Raw genomic sequence first — 19,030 nt, forward strand, 5'->3', positions numbered from 1 at the left:
CTCCATGATTGTTCTGTTCATCCTTTCTGACACACCATTTTCTTGTGGTGTTCTTGGAACTATCTTCTCTCTGCAAATTCCATGCTCTGAACAGTACCTATCAAACCCTTTGCTTCAATATTCACCTCCATTATCTGATCTAAGACACTTCAATTTCTTTCCTATCTCAATCTCAACCAAAGCTTTCCATTTCTTGAAAGTATCAAATACATCAGATTTATTCTTAATACTATAAATCCAAGTTTTTCTAGTTGCATCATCAATAAAAGTAACATAATAACGAGAGCCACCGAGAGATGATACCTGAGCAGGTCCCCATATATCTGTATGCTCAAGCTGTAATTTTTCATTCTTCTTTTCTTTCCCAACTCTGAGAAATCTGACTCTCTTCTATTTTCCATAAATGCAATTCTCACAGAAGTCCAAATCAACATTCTTCAAACCCGGCAAAAAATTCCTTGAGTGAAGAATCTTCATCCCCTTTTCACTCATGTGTCCGAGCCTATGATGCCATAATGCTGCATCTGCTCCTTTGGAAGTTAAAGCATTAACAAAGTTAGAAATACCATTGCATAAATACAATGTACCAACCTTTTCGCCTTTTGTTATTACCAAGGCTCCTTTGGTGACCCTCCAAGATTTATCTGTGAAAGTTGTCACAGAACCTTCACTGCCTAACTGCCCTGTTGAAATCAGATTTTTCTTTAGATCTGGAACATGCCTTACCTCCTTTAATAGCCATTGGTTTCCATTCTGCTGTTTTACAAGAACCTTACCCATTCCAACAATTTTACAGGGTTTATCATCACCCAGACGAACTTGTCCAAAATCTCCTTGAACATAGTCATGAAAGTATTTCTTATCAGGTGTGGCATGGAATGAAGCCCCTGAATCTACCACCCAGGAATCAGTAATATTTTCGAAAGAAAGAATCAAAGCATATTATAACACCTCACCTGTCACATTTGCTTCATGATTGTTTTCTTGCTGTGCATCTCCTTCCTTTCCCTTCCGAGATCTACAATATTTCTTTAGGTGTCCTTTCTTTCCACATTTCTAGCACACTATCCCCGATCTGGACTTGGATCTGCCTTTCCTTGATTTACTTCGATATCCTGAGCTCTTTCCTCTTTCCATTTTTCTTCCTCTAGACTCTGCACTCAAAGCATTTCCCGATGTCTCACCGGAGCTTTTCCGTCGCATTTCCTCGCTAAGGATAACGCCGAAAACATCATCAAACTTTAAAGTACTAGATCCAAAAACGGAGTTACTAATGGCCATTACCAAACCATTCCAACTTTTTGGTAATGAGCACAAGAATAACAGAGCTCTAACTTCATCATCAAATTTTACCCCTACAGAACTTAACTGACTTGTAACTGTATTAAAATCATTTAAATGGTTTGCAATAGACCCACCTTCTGACATATTCATATTAAATAACTGTTTCATAAGAAATACCTTGTTTGAGGCCGAGGGTTTTTCATATAGTTTCGACAACGTCTGCATCAAACCCTCTGTCGTGGTTTCCTTCGAAATGTTGAAGGCGACTGACGCAGCAAGGCAAAACCATATTGTTCCAAGTGACTTTCGATCGAGAAGGTTCCATTCTTTGTCTTTCATACCCGTCGGCATCTTTGTTTTTCCGCCCAATGGTAGGTATAGATCTTTCTGATACAGATAATCTTCCATCTGCATCTTCCACAGCGAGAAGTTTTGGCCGTTAAATTTCTTGACCCTAAACTTACCATCTTCCGCCATTGCTCCCACTCGAACCAGGAACCCTTCTTTCCTGCGAGTTTATCAGCCAAATATACCTTCGGCTCTGATACCAGTTGTTAGAAAATTATATATTACGGAGCAATTCAACACATAAAATATTGCAGAAATATAAACACAAAAAATGCACAAAACAAGAGAGACACAGATATATGTGGTTCACCCAGTTTGGGCTACGTCCACCCCAAATAGCCAGTCATTCCTTTCTATTATCCAGCAAAATGAAGAGACACGGCCTACAGCAAATCCGCTGTAATATCCTCTGTTTTCTCTCACAGTCTCACCTCTCTGTTTCTCGCTCACAGAATACACGTCTATCACACAGCCTCAAATACCCTCATACAAAGAGAGGGGGTTGCCTTCTAGGGCAAAAAACCCTAAACTAAACATAAGTTCTACCGTCAGATCATTCGCCTAATGAACGACCTAGATTGACTAGAAATTACTATACTTTTACAAGGCAATTTTACAGCTGTTTTTAGCTTCGGGGGGACTGCCCCCAAAACCCCCCGCCAAGGGGGGGCTCCCAAAGGTCGCAGCCGCCCCCCCTGGACCCCCCCTGCAGCGAATATTTTACGAGCGGCTTTGCCGCCCCCATTTCGAACTGGGGTCCAATGTGGCGATACCTTTGAATATAGAAGACAATCAGGCTCCACACCCAAAAATTTATGGTTAGAGTTCAGGAAGTTTTCACTAAGGGGGGATAGGCTCTAGTGCCTCCTTCCTTCTCCTATTGTGTCATATTTGTAAATCCTTCAATCCTATCCCAAGTTGTTCTTAAGGGGGGATGTTAGGATATTCCGACACATAGGAAATAGTTAAGTACAACTTGGTCTAGTATAGAGTTAGGTATAGAGTTAGGTAAAGTGTGTTTCTTTACCTTGTACATTTTGTAACTTACAATCCGACGGTCACGATATGTAGTGATGCGACGGTTCATTCTCTCCTCGGTATTACCGACACTTGATCCGTGGCTTGACACCCGATTGGTACATGAATTCTATTTAAAGCGCATGGAGGGTCATTTGTAGGGTAATCCGTCTATGAGAGAAGCATATGTAAATTTTCATTCTTTTATTAATAAATTGCCTGAAATGGCCGCGTTGGCTCAGGCCGTGGACTGTTTCCCTCTTTGAGGGTTTTAACCATGTCAAAAATATTGGTGTATTGATTTGCGATCTGGTTGTGAGCGGTGTCCTTTGGTGTTCTGTTTGAGGAACTTACCCTGTAAATTTCTATTTCCTTTTAATTGCTTTAAAGCAGGACTGTCAACTGTAGAGAACATTGGTTATTGCTTCCTCGTTCCCAGATTGATTGTCTTGTTCTAGTTTGATTTCAATTGCATCAATCTCTAGAGGAATGAGTTATTGCTACTGTATCCTCAATTGATGTTTGTTGAGTGAATAGTTGGATTTCAAAGCAGTTGAGCTTATGTTATTGTTAGATTTCTTTTTCAAGCATTCATTTACTTTTGGATTTTAAGCACTATACTGCAAAGCATTACTATTTAGTAAATAGCTACCTCACACTGAGTACACTCTTGAAATAAAAAGTCGTCCCTGGGTTGATAATTAATGTGAAGGTAATTAGGAGTTGAAAAGACACCTTTTTATCGCTCGACATTTTGGCACCGACGAGTGATTCTTGAAAGAAATTTTAAATGAAACAAAGGAATTTCATCCAACTCATTACCCAACGGATTCATAATAGAAGAAATGAAGAATTGATTTCCATTTGAAGATTGATGTCATGTCTTTGCTGCCAAAACATTTTTCGAATAAATCATTTTTTTGACATAACATCATGGCTGTTGTAACTTAGTTTATTTATTTACATACTATTTTTTATTGTTTCTTTTCTAATTTCTCTTATATTTTGTGTTTCAGGTGTTGCTTCATTCAAAGTGTAACTCATCCTCAACATCAATACAATGAACAACTAATTCATTCTTTGCGTGCTTACATTTTATGCTTGTGCATTTTGCTGTTCCTTTTCTAAAGGGACAACATTTGTGTGCACTTTTGTTGTTTCTGCTGTTCCTTTTTCAAAGGGACAACATTTTCGTTTTGTTGTTCCTTTTCCAAAGGAACAACACCTTTTGGGTCAGCAGTTCAATTTGTTGTTCCTTTTTCACTTTCATTTTTCTGTTCCTTTTTCACGATTCAGTTTTGCCGTTCCTTTTCACGATTTGACGCGCATGCCACAAATCTAGAAAAAAGTGACACACGATGAGAGGTTTCTAAAATGGTTTTTGCATGTAACCTCCAGCTGCTAAAATTGAATCCCTAAAATCTAGGGATGCTTTTTGTTTTTTTGTCTTTCATTTTTTCGAGAAAAGTAGTCCATGCATGCAAATCAAGATTGCTCAGTCCTAGAGGGAACTGGTCAACCTGGGAGAACATGTAGCAACCTGCAAGCCAAGGAATGACATTTGCATAGTTTCTGGGTTGAGCAAGTCTGGTTTCCCCTCATGCATTGCATAATTTTTTAGATGAAGCCTAGTGTTGGGCTGCATTGCGAAGTTTCTAAAGGGAAGGCTACTTGGGTGTTCTATGCATTTCTGGAGAGAAGCAGGCAGCCCAGATGAATTGTGCAATTTCCAGAGGGAGGTTCAGTTCCCCTCAAGAATTGTGCAATTTTCTAGGTGAGCATCACAACCAGAAACTGACCAAGTTCTAGAATGTCAGCCTGCAGGTGGAAGGGAAACAAGCTGACAAGCACAGGCTAGCAAGCCACTGAAACTCAGCTGAAGCATATGTACCTGGACAGTGAAATACATGCTTCTAAGGATGGTTGGTAGGGAGGATCCAAAACAAAGCTAAGGAAAAATTTTGGAAAGTTTTGTAGCCGCTACAATGGAACCCTTCAAGTTGTGTTAAATATACCTCTTCCTTGAACTCTCCATTTAGAAAAGTTGATTTTACATCTAGCTGGTGTAAACTCCAATGGTACTTTGTAGTTAGAGTTATTAACATTCTAATAATATTTAACTTATCTATAGGAGAAAAAGTCTCCTCATAATAAATCCCTTCTATCTGTGAGTACCCTTTGGCCACCAACCTAGCTTTATACTTGTCTACAATACCATCTACTTTAAACTTAGGTTTATAAATCCATTTACAACCTATGGGCTCTTTTCCTTTTGGCAGTTCAACTAATTCCCAAGTTTTATTTTTAATTATGGACTCATACTCTTCTTTCATAGTTGACCTCAATTCATCATACTACGTTCCAATGGAGTTCTGTTCTTTATTTATGCAACCCCATCCTGTTGTGGAGTGTGGGGTACTGTAAATTGTTGTGCTATCTCATGATCTATACAATATTTTATGAAGTTACCAAGCCTGTATTCTCCCCCTTAATTTGAGCGGAGAATTTTAATGAAGTTTCCTATCTTCTTTTCAAACATGTTTCTAAATTCTTTAAAATACTCGAAAGTGTCACTTTTCCTTCTAAGAAAAAAAATAATAAGCTCCACCTAAAGACCTTGTCTGCATGGGTCCACAAATGTCAGTATGCACAACTTCAAGTATATCTTTCTTTCTCCCACTTAGGCTGGAGGGAAATTTATCCCTGTGCATTTTTCCAAGTGCACAACCTTCACAATCCATATGTTCATTTCTTAAAATAGGAATTCCATCAACCATACCTTGTTTCTACATCAACAATAAGTCATGAAGTTTTATGTGACCAAACCTTTGATGCTAAAGATTCTTTGTTTTCCTTATCATTGAATTTAAAGCTTGATGTGGCATGCTTGTAACATTCAACTTATATAGGTCTCCAAGTCATACTCCTAGTGCGACCAACTTCTGATGATCCAACAAATCCTTTATAAGAGAGTAAGTTTTGAAAAATTCTACCTTTAAATTCTGATCTGCAATCATGGAGACAAAGATCAAATTATTTTTAATTCTAGATACATACATGACATTCGATATGATATGGATATTACCATTAGGAAATATCACAGGAATATCTCCATCCCCTTTAATCTGATATGCTATGTCATCTCCAAGTTAGATGTTCGTATCATTGTTGTTCTCCTTAAAATTTTCATACCAATGTTTATTACCTGCCATATGAGTGGATGCTCCAAAATCCACAAACCAAGTTTTAGCCTCATCGGTCTCAACAAAAAGAGAAACATCAGACACAAATAATTTAAGATCATGATTCTGATCTTCGCTAGCAAAATGCCCTGTATGCCTCTTGTGTCTATGTCTAGTTTCATCAGTCTTCTTTTTATAACAATCTCTAGCAATATGACCAGTTCTGCCACAATAAAAACACTTAATTCCTGAATCATTTCTAGCGGATGACATACCTTGAAATGGCTTTTTCTAGGATGGACCACCACTTTTATGTCCTCCTCCTGGTTTCCCTTTGAAGAACTTTTTCTTTGCCACCAATGCCAAATTTACATTCTGAGGCTTCAGATTCATACACCTCTCTTCTTCCTGCATCAAAATCCCTATCAACTCTTCAAAGGTCGGAGCTTTCTCCCTCGCTGGAAGCCCTTTAATGAACATATGATAATCCTTTGTCATGGAATTTAAGGTAATTGTGACGAGATTAGTGTCAGACACTTTCTCCCTTATGTCGCCTAGCTTGTCTCTTGGTTCTTTGATCCATGAGATGAATGCAACAACAGATTCATTATCCTCCATTCTAATGGAGACAATCTTAATCTTTAGAAACAACAAACGATTTGTATTTTTTGTTTCATACAAATTGTTGAGCGTCACCCAAATGCCATTAGCAGTTTTCAATTCTCGAATATGAGGGATTATGCTATCTTTTACCAACATCTTCAACAACACCTTCACTTTATTTTCCCCCTTTTCCCAATCTTGAACTGATGTGGTTGTGGCACCACCGGTTGTAGTCGACTTTGCTTCATCTCCATTTTCAATTGTCCACGCACTGGAACCCTCGAGCAATGTCTGCAACTTGAACTTCCAGTTGGCGTAATTTGACCCATCGAGCTTATTACTCTCATTAAGGTATGTATCTATAATGTGATTATTCATTGTGATAGAACCACCATTCCACTAACAAATCCACTGGTCCAGTCTACAGATCTAGTAATCCAACGCCTAATCTACGGATCCAATACAAGATCCTCCACCAATCAATCTATGGATCTAGCTCTGGATCCTCCAACAGTCGATCTACAGATCGAAATCCAGATCCTCCAACAGCTCTATATCTGGGTGGTATGGATCCAACTCCAGACAGATGGCCTTAAAAAAAAAACACTGGACAGGACCACCAACACAGGTGCATCTGGTTTTAGGCCGCCTCTAATAGGAAAAAAACACCAACACCCTTTCCCCTTGCTACTGGTTGCGCTCACAAAAATTTCTTCAAGTTTTCGGGATCAACACAGGCAGTAACAATGTTCAACAACATTGATTAGCACCCTTTCACTTTGTATGTCTAGCGTTGATCAACACGACTTCTCCTTGTCAGGTTCACGCTGATCAGACTTACTCAAAATATCAGCGACCAGTCACAAAAAAAATTGTACTAGCCACCAAGGATTACATGCTCTCCAATCTCAGGCACAAGGGCTCTTGACCACCAAGGCTCAACATAGACCCAACTCAGCCACCAAGGCTCTCAATCTAGTGACCAAGGCTCTAATACCATGTTAACAAATGGAAAGATAGATTAGAATGAAACTTACAAACTGATACTAGCAGCTCACGGGTGAGCAAGATACACCTAAAGACTGCCCAAGCAGTACCACTCTATTTCATTAATCATCAAATTAGAAATATATAAATTTACATTCAATTTAGAAATATCAAAACTATCTCTTAGAAAATAATAACTAACTCTAATCTAAGACACATAATTGTGAAACAAACTTTCTCCATTATTTTCATATAACTCCTAATACTAAAGGCATAACCAATAGTGTTATCTTCAATTATCAAAGTCGTCAACTATTAATTCTTGGTAAACGAATCTCGAACCCCCTTCGCATGACCATACTACCCAAATTAAAAGAAGAATTTACCAAACTTCCTCTTAACATGTGTTTCCTCTCATTGTTTCAAATAAAAACAATTTTACATAATGTTGTTTAAATAAAAATCATTGTATATTGTTTTTGGTTTCTTAGAAATAGAGGAATAGTATTATTAGTGTGTGTAAGGAGGATTATAGTAATGGATTTGGCTATCGAATATTATTAATTTATGGAATAATGTAAATTATAATATTTAATTTGAAAAATAAATATTATTAAAAAATTTATTATAATTTTTATTTTATAAAACAACTATATATTTTTAATAAAATATAATAAAGGAAAAAAATAAAAAATACTTTAATAATTAGAATAAATTATAAAGATATGGTAAAAGAGATTCAATATATGAAACTACATATAATTTTATTTATGAAAAATTATATAATTTTAAAAATACAAAAAAAAAACCTTATAATTAGAATAAATTATAACGATATAGTAAAAGAGATTCAATATATGAAACTATATATAATTTTATTGATGAAAAATTATATAATTAAAATGCATATATAATTTTTAAAGGCTGTTTTATTTTTCTTTTAACATTTTTTTTTACCATTTTTAAATATAATGAAATTTTTTAATTTAAATTTGAAAATATTTTTTTCTTAATATTTTTAATATTAATTTTATATTTTGTAAAAATAAATAAATTCGGTAAAATTATCATTAAGTGTTGAGATGGAGTTTGAATATCTTATTATAATTAATTTTTTTTAAGTGTTGTGAAGATCTTAATTTGTATTTGTTTGCCTTATTATTTGTTTTCTAAACAAGTTATTCCAGAACTAAAATACTTGTACTTCTTAACTGAACTCAAGGGTGATAAATAAGGTTATAACAAAACGATATATGTATTCTTCAATCTATCGAGTTGGGCTAATTGAGTATCTTTTGATTTCTTAGGGGTTGAGCCGAAGATATCCTTGTTGCATATCAACTTATTGATAATCAAGGAAAGAGTTGGATGTAATTAAGCAATTCTTAATCCAATTTTAGGTTTAAGTTATGTAAAGGCTTATTAGCAATACTAACCATTAGATTTATTGTTGGGTCTCTTATGACCCAATGATACAATCCAATTATCATGAGCATACTAGCATTTGCACCCGATGTTGCAAAGAAAACGTCGTAAGACATAAATCGAGGAACAATCTTGACATGTAAATGATCATTTAAAATAAGAATTAATAAAGAAAATTGCATGCAAAAATGGAAGATAAAGCTAAATTATTTACATTATGTGAAGTTTATAGATAATATAATGCTTGTAACAAAGATTGGCTCTTGATCTTCTAAGATGTGAAAAATATGATGGTGATATTTCCACATTTGAAATTGATCACAACTTTATGAATTATTCTTTATACATAGATTGGACACTTGCATCTATATCCCATGAGTTCGTGTGAGCATTCTGTATATGGTGAGTTCTAGGAAGAGTAGTCCATTAAAATTGACCAATATAGGCCAGTCAATACTCATAATACATAATACTCATAAAAAAAACATATATTCCTCTATTATGTATACTTATTTACTATGTTGTTTTGAGTAACGTTGTTGAAAAAATATAATCATTAAATTAAAGGATATACTCATCTATTATGTATATTTATTTACACTAAAAGGTGATTAACATTACCATTGTCTATTATTTCCATTTCTTTCTTTAAAATTGCAAGCAACATAACATCAAATCAATGCCATGTGATTGAAACTCAAAACCTTTCATTAGTGGCTCACCATGGGATTGAAACTCAAAACCTTTCATTTGACTTCTCGTAATTTTTTGTTTGAGCTTTAACTAGAACAACAATTCAAAGTGTTTGACAATTTGAATATGATTATTCATTAATTTTTCAGTTGAAGATGAGTACGTTTAGCATTGTACAAATTTCATGAAGAACAAAATGATAATACGGGATATAATACAAATGTCACAAAAAGCATTGGCAGAATTTTCTGCGTCATGAAGAACAAACAAAATGCTGATATAGGATACAATACAAATGTCACAAATGATATAGGATATAATACAAATGTCACAAAAATATCCACAACGATATGCTAATAATCTGCAATTTAGCAAGTTGCATAATAAAATCTAAAAAATTAGCAACCGCATTTATTCTCGCTTAGAAGATGAATTAAATTGACTATGTTTGATTAGAAGAGAAGTTCAATTATAACTTTATTTTAAATTATTATTATTAATTATAAAAAGAAACATACACACACACACATATATAAAAAGTAACAAAATTCTTAGTCATGAAAATTCATCACCATTTTACCATGGAGATTCTTAATGTAATGATAGGCTTTGTTACAGTAAGATTTAATCACTCTCCTCTTTGGGTTCCTCTTGTTGAACAAACAAATGGTACCAAAAACACATTAACCTAATCAAGTACCAACAACACTACCCAAATTTTGTAAGCAAGAATAAATGGAAAGTTCAAAGTAGTCAAAGTAGTGCCAAGGCCAAGTATCAAGGAAAATTATAATTATATATTTTATAACAAAAGATTGACCTCTTTCTCTTCAACTTCAAGGGCAAGAGTGGTAGTGGTAGGAGTACCACCACCACTAGAAGGACCAACTACAAAAATGTAGAAGCACCACCACCTCCTGCATCACAACCATCAAAATTCATGTTTACTAAAATAAACTACCAACTTAATGTACATCCATACATGCATCAAACTGTGCATTCAATTATAGCGGGAATTGATGTAGAGATAGGCATACCAGAGCCCACACTCATAAGGACATCTTCAATGTTTCTCTTTTCTAAAATCTTGGGCAAAATATGAGGTCGGTAGGATTCTATTCACCCCCCCATGTCTTCCCACCTAATTACTAGGTGTCACTGTATACTAAGGAGGTCGATTTAGATCTGGCCTTAGTGGAAGATGGAATTGTCTACCAATTTATATAGGAGGTAGTCTAACATCTTATTGTGGAGGATGTTGTGAATTTTCTGTCTCTTGGTAATTTCAACATGTTTCCTCAGTTGTTTTCATTTCCTCTTTGTTCGAAAATCATGTGATGGATCATACCTCGGTAAGTTGCAACATAAAAAATAAGGCATCAAAAAATCAATATTTGCTTTCTATATTATGGGGCGAAATATTTACCCCTCCAAAACTAGAATTAAACTTGAATGGAAATTTAATTCTAATAGAACAACAATTAATGCATATATACTTAAATAAAACCAACCTGCTAGATGCAAGGGACAAGATCCATCTAAAATTATTTAACATCAAGTAGATCCTTTGCACTTATTCTCTATGAATTAGAAGACCAATTAGAACATTCCAACACCAAACAATGATTTTTTAGGGAAAAAAACACAAAAAAGAAACATATGATCAAAAGTTCCATGGATGCATCTTTCATAAACCAGAATAAAGACAAAATAAAATATTCACACTCCACAAAGATTTCTTCATGCTTGAATTAAAACTTCTACATTGTGCAAAATGGAAAAGATACCATCAAATATGGAATGAAGTTCAACGAAAGTAGTAATGGCGTGTTTATTGATGATTTAGGAAAAGAATGAGTAGTTAAATGGAAGTGACAATATATTTGACTAGGATCCAAAGTGGGCATTTTTTCCACAATATCCATAGCATACCCAATAGAGAACTTTGTAAAATTTTCCTTGCTATAATGTCATACCAGCTCAGCAACTCCCAATATGTGTCCTTCCATTACTTCGAGAAGCTTTTCCTTTGTCATCTGCAATGTATTTTCATTGCAGATATTAATTTAGTTTAATATTTTATAGGCCTTTCAAGCCTTGGATATATTTTGTTGCAGTTGTCCCTCATGAATGTATAAGCATGAATAGTCATGTGACAGCTGTAGTCTAATTCATTATATTGAGACCAAGTTTTGAGTACCACATGAATGTATAAGCATGAATAGTCACATGACAACTTATAGTCTAATTCATTATATTGAGACCAAGTTTTGAGTACCAACCTTATTTCCAATATTTATGAAATCATCCAGCAGATAAAGAGTAGTGAATTCGTAGTGAATTCATATCGATGATCCCCAACAGGTGGATTGGGTTATTGTAACCCTCTTTAATCATTCAATACTTACTATCTTCACCAACGTCTTTAGGAGAGAGAAATTTACAGTAAGACTTGGGAAGCCAAATTATATTAAACATCATGAATGAATGGATGAGAGACTAACTTGGAATTTTTCCAAAAACACATATACATCCCAAACAACTCTAAAAAAAGAGTAACTATATTAAACATCATGAATGAATGAATGAGAGACTAACTTGGAATTTTTCAAAAAACCCATATACATCCCAAACAACTCTAAAAAACGAGTAAAATTTCCAGTAAGACTTGGAAAGCAAAATTATATTAAACATCATGAATGAATGGATGAAAGACTAACTTGGAATTTTTCAAAAAACCCATATACATCCCAAACAACTCTAAAAAAACAATATATATATTATATATACAAATCAGGTTAAAATCAATGACAATGTACATACACAATGGTTGAACGTAGCTAATTAACCCTATACATACACAATGGCTAAAAATAGCTAATTAACTCTCAAGAAAGGTTTACAACTACACTAACTCACCAAGCAACCCATCACAAAAAGAGGGCAAAAAATATTGTATGTACACTGAGATTTACAATTAAATTAAATTTAACAAAAAGATTTACAATTAAACTAAATTCAACAAACAACCTCATATCCAACGTTAAAGTAGATTTCATAGGAGAGAATAAAAAAAAATCTTACAAAAATACGCTATCAGCTCTCGAAGATTTAACCAGAGGTCTTTGATCCATGAGTTCATCCACTGAAAAAATGGTGAGCCTATTCATCCACTACGTGGTTTTTATTCAACCAACTTTCCTTAAAACCAACCAAAAATTAATGAAGATTCCAACCATTTGTCCATTCTACATAAATGGAGCTTGGAATGAAACCAAATTAATAACATTTTCCATTGGTCGATTCAGAATGAATGGAGCTTGGAATGAAACCCAATTCTCAACGCTCCCTCGGGCTTGGAAAAATCACCTCTCGTTACATTGCTATCCTATTGTTTTATGCATTAGGGTAATATTGCTATCCTATTGTTTTATGCATTAGGGTAATAAAAGATTGTAGTGAAGTAAGGTTAAGGGTTGTTTTTCTTGGACTACGTTTTTTTCATAATGAACATGCTTCGTAAGTTTATATATATATATTCAAACTAATTCATAACTATTTTTGTTTTCACCCATTTCGTTAACCCTGGCAAAAAAAATTTATTTTCCATACTCCCCTAATGTGATGTGGGTATTGAAGCAACTCAATTGATAGAAAGTAAATTGATTTATGACCCTCATAATATGGTTATTGAAAGAACTAAATTAAGGGAAAACAAATTTATTTATGACCCCAATAACGTGGGTATTGAAGGAACTAAATTGAGGGAAAATAATTTTATAAGTTAATAATTTTTTATTTTTTTTTTTAATTTCAAACTAATTCATAACTGTTTTTGTTTTCACCCATTTCATTAACCATGGCAAAAAAAAAAATCTTTTACATACTCCCTGAATATGGGTATTGAAGCAACTAAATTGATAGCAAGTAAATTGATTTATGACCCTAATACTATGGTTATTGAAAGAACTAAATTGAGGGAAAATAAATTCATCTATGACCCCAATAACGTGGGTATTGAAGGGACTAAATTGAGGGGAAATAAATTTATCTATGACCCCAATAACGTGGGTATTGAAGGGACTAAATTGAGGGAAAATAAATTTATCTTTGCCCCAATAACGTGGATATTGAAGGGACTAAATTGAAAGCAAATTGATCTCTTCTCCCAATAATGTTGGTATTGTGGGTATTAAAGGGACTAAATTGAAGGTAAATTAATATCTGCTTCCAATAATGTGAGTATTGAAGAAACTAAATTAAGAGAAAGGTAAATAAATATTAATAAATTTTCTATTTTAAAGAGTTTTTTGTTCTATATTAAATACTTCAATTTGATTTTACACATATCTAAAAAATAATAAAATTTATGTCACAACAAATGTATACTATTTATTATTTAAGAAAAAAAGAAAAAGAAAATATTACTAATTATTTCAAAAACTTCAAAATTCTAACGCTGAAATTCCAGAGCAATAGATATCAGAATTTTTAGTAAATAACTTTTTTGCTTTTAGCTACCTTCAAACAAGCTATGAAAATCTACATAAAGTCTCATGAACATAAATAATTTTCATTTAATAAATAAATAAATATACCCTATATATCTTTGATTTGCATGCATAAATGACATATTTGTGCAATTTTACAACCATTGTCTTCCTACTCACTAATATTCCTTGTAATTACCCTATTCACTAATATTCATTTTGTAATTATCTTTTTTTGTTTCAAGCTTCTATGCAAAGCCTTTTAAATATTCCTCACTCACTAATATTCCTTGTAATTACCCTATTCACTAATATTCCTTTTGTAATTACCTTTTTTTGTTTCAAGCTTCTATGCAAAGCCTTTTTTAATATTCCTCTTAGTTGTGTATAGTATTTTGATTTTTTAAATTGAAAAAATTGTTTTTTGAAGCCTAAACTTTGTGCTACGCTACAAAATAAATGTGTTTTTCACTTCTTATACTAAAAACAAGAAATTATGTTTTATATTAAAAAATATTATTAAATTCATGATTCAGAAAAATGTTCTATATTAAATATTTCAATTTTATGCACATCTAAAAAATAAAATTGAATAAAATTTATATATGACAATAAATGTACACTATCTTTTATAAAAAAAACTTGAAAAAATCATTATTAATTATTTCAAAAACATAAGAGTTCTCAGACTCAAATTCCAATAGATATCCGAAATTTAAGTAGATAACTTTTTTTCCTTCACAATAAACTTTGTTCCGAGTTTTAAAGTTGATCTTTGAATTTAGAAAACTCCCTCTAGTTTATGGATTATTGAATTGAAATTTAGAGAAAAAAAAAATCAACCGTCTGAATTTATAAAAGTCATTCATGCGTTAAATAATAATTAGAATTTTTAGCTATTTTGGAATGAGCTTTGAAAATCTGCATAAAGTCTAAAGAACATCAATTAGGGAAGGTTTAAATTACAAACTTCTTACTTCTGAATTTAGAACTTAGAGACACATTCTAATTTCGATCGATTTTTAGATTTATAATATAGAAAACCGCAGGAAATTCATCTCCTCCATGAACTTAGATTTAAGTAAAAGTAATCAAATTGCTGTAACTCTGTAGGCTATCATTCAACTCTGCAAAATGCTTCAATTATACTCAAGACAACTAATAAAAGAACATAGTAAATGCTTAAATTATACTCGAGACAACTAATAGAACAACATAGTAAAGTGATTTCTGGTATTATTCTTTACTGTAAGACTCCCCTGTGGCACCGTGCAATATTTAGCTTCACTGTAAGACCCGCCTGTGGCACCATGCAATATTTAGCTGTTGTATTCGAGTTTGTATGTGCGCATAAAGGTTATAAAGAACAATATTTAGCAGTTGTATTCCAGCTTGTATGTGCCCATAAAGTTTTTAAAGAACTAAATATTTATAGAAAAAATAATAACGAAGATTTTTTGGACAAATTCTACTTTGAAAAAAACAGCTGAAGTTATGTCTAAAATTCTAATAGGGAGAGCCATAGAACAATTGAAAAGGAACAATTGTAAAGGCCACTCCAGATTACTTTGATCTTATTCTCAAAACAACCAATACACTCCATTGCGCTTAAAATGACAAACAAAAAGAAAGTGACAGATTAACCAAGGAGTGAATTCCAAACAAAAAGAAGGTGACAGATTAACCAAGGAGCGAATTCCAGTACATCACCCGTTTCATCAAAACCTTTTCAGATCACGGATTCTCATACCAAAATGCTCATCAAGAAGTTGGGAAACTATATAACTTCCAAACCAGTTTGCATGAATTGGTTGTTGGTGTAATTTTAGTTACGATTCATTGAACCACTTCCTTTCGTCTTTCCGTCAAGCTGCGTAAATCAAGGAGGCAGGATGATGCATTGAACCACTTAGTTCGGTCTCTCCTTCAGCGGCGCAAATCAAAGAAGCAGTTACTAGCGGTAATCAGTCTCTCCTTCAGTGGCGCGAATCAAGGAAGCAGTTACTAGTGGTAAGTGGTGAGATCTATGGCCTAATACCTTTCTATCGTCTAACATTAAATACATTTATTTAGTTACAATGACTTTGTGCATTAAGAAACAACAGAAGAAGGAGATTAAGACTGTTACTGGAGATGAAGTAGTCCAGAAACGTCCAGAAATGTCCCTGAAAGTTGAATCGCCCAAAAACAAAGCCTACATCTCATTTACTGGAAGAAAACAACAAAGCCTGTTATGAAATTATGTACTGAGACTACTGATGGTTTTTCCATAGAAGCTAAAGAGCATGCTTTGGTTTGGTATCATCTTGATGTTGATCTGGATTTTTGTTCTTGCCAATCCAAGGAGCTGTTACACCAACCACAATGGATTTCCAATTATTCAGGTACTCCTATATCATTGTTTTATGGCATTAGGATATCAAAGAGATGAAAACCATGGTCTTTATAGCTAGACACTTTTTTTTTGTAGTTTTTCCAGATGTCTACGAAAAGAGTAATTAATTTATCCTACAAATTTTACCACTAGTTATATTTTTACATGAGGAATTAACCCATGGATAAAGTAGAGTATATTTCTCAAATAATTTATATGAAACAAAAGGTTTTGTAAACCATACATCAACAGATGAAAAAAAATTCTCTTTCAAAATTGGATAAAAGGACCATTGGATAACAGGTGGCATAGTTGACCCTGTTTAAAGGGAGGTTGATAGATTTTCAGGAATATTTACAATAGATTCAAATTTGCAGGCAGGATATCAATAGTCAAAGAATCAATTTCCAATTTGATGGCAGAGGATTTTCTATCATTTTCGTATTCCTTGTAGCAACTTAAAATTTATTTTATTTTTAGTTCACTGTTAGGATTTTATTCCTAAAATCTTGTAACAGCTTGAGCTAACGAAGTCAAAATGACCAGTATTGCCTGTTTATTGTAGCATACAACCCTTGTAACAGTAACTCCATGGGCATGTTATTCAGAACCCAGAAAAATGAATGAAAATCCTCATTCTATAGCCGATAGCTAGAGCATGGAACCAGGTTGTAGCATTTCTAAAAGGAAATAAATACAGTCCACCTTAGCCAGCATCAAATGAGAATGCTTATGTATCTGTTTATTAAAAAATTCCATACTTACGAAGGCCTAAATCAATCCGTTTGTGCCTGCTCGGACATTTCCTAAGCCTTAATTGGCGTGTCTACATTTTCCAATCCAGCAAAATCTAGATACCTTGGAATGAATACAGATTCTAGAATGTACGGTCCGCTTGTTTTGGTTGTGAAAGAATACATTTGACATGCAAGCATTAAATTTACTTGCAAAACAATAACTAAAGTCCTCTTGTTATTTTGATTGTCTTTTACTCTATTAGGGATATTTGCCTCTTTTGGACTATATATATCCAGCCTCTCGTCTCTGCAGCATTTAAAATATTAGTGCCAAACAAAATTTCATCTGAAGTGTTCACATTAGAAAACCCTAAACATGGAGCATCTTTATAAGCACTGTGCAGTCCTCTTCAAACACAAATGAGGCCTCAACTGAATAAGAATACATTGGTCTATATAAGGGAATTGACTGCCAGTGATGTTGTTGGTAAAAGCCTTTTCTACATAGTTATTAGAAGGGGTTTTTGATGTTTTTATGAATAAGGAAGGCTTGAATACATTAATGGAACCAGAGTTGGCTCTTAGGCTGAGGATTAAATTCCTCTCTGAGTTGAAGCATGTACCTAGAAGTGTAAATTTCTTAGTACCAAAAAGGGAGGATGCTGGACAATTTCAAATATTACAACAAGAAACAAAGATGGTTCGATCATTTTTACTGACTGAGAAATTGAACAAAGATTTGACTAAATCAGTCTTGTTACTTATCCTTGCTGCTAAACGACAGGTTCTATCACTGGTTTGAATGTTCATTTCACTCTTGGCTATGCTTATGAAGAATAAATACAATGACTTTGTGCATTAAGAAACAATAGAAGAAGGAGATTAAGACTGTTACCAGAGATGTAGTCCAGAAATGTCCTTGAAAGTTGAATCACCCAAAAACAAAGCCTACATCTCATAAACCATTCTGCAAGTGGTCATGCAGTGGTATTGCCATGAGTCAGGTTTTCGCAGGAACCCAATAGCTTGCGTGAGAAAATCGATATTAGCTGGGGTGCTTTTGCAGCGTTGAATATGCTTGGCACAGAATAACAGAATAACCTCAAAGAGGGTGCCATATTCTGATAGAGAGAAAAACCATGTTGCTGAAAAAAACGGCTTACGCGGCCCTCATGCAGCCTCCTCTGCCGCCCTCGTCATCATTTTTACGTCGTGCTCTGCACAAACCCTTCTCTGCAAGTCCCAACCCTCCTCTGGAGTGACCCCGCCTACGCCCTCTTGAATACCCCTGCCCCCTCTGCATCAAATGCTGATATCTGCGCGTACGACGGTTTGTTAATGTGGTTAGTTTTAAGGGTTTTTTAATGTTTTATTATTAAATTAAACTGCTGATTTTTGTTCAATCGTCTAACAAAAGATCTGACGGCTACAATTAAGCCAGAAAGAGACATTCAGAGAAATACTCTAACAAATATCTCGTAGACATTGTTATGAATTTTATAATAGCCCGGCGGGACACTAGTGCGATTACTCTTTTCTGGTTTTTTCATTTGCTTTTCCATAATCCAGACTTCGAAGAAAGGCTTCTCCAAAAAAAATCAATGATGTGGTCAAAGAGAATGAATGTGCGTCCCTGGAGAATCTATATGTATGTTCGCTGAAAGCCTGACACATATAGTGCTGGACAAGATGCACTATCTTCATGTGGCTTTGACAGATACTTTGCGCCTGTATCATCTTATTCCTGTGGTGAGTTATTTTCCATGAATTATGTTGTCATTACAGTGAATAAAATTACTATCTTCATGCCGCTTTGATAGATACTTTACGCCTGTATCATCTTATTCCTATGGTGAGTTATTTTCCATGAATTATGTTGTCATTACAGTG

The sequence above is a fragment of the Pinus tabuliformis genome, chromosome 3_1, assembly GCF_031772625.1.
Source record: "Pinus tabuliformis cultivar Carrire ecotype Pingquan chromosome 3_1, CPIR1, whole genome shotgun sequence".
NCBI classification, from domain to species: domain Eukaryota; kingdom Viridiplantae; phylum Streptophyta; class Pinopsida; order Pinales; family Pinaceae; genus Pinus; species Pinus tabuliformis.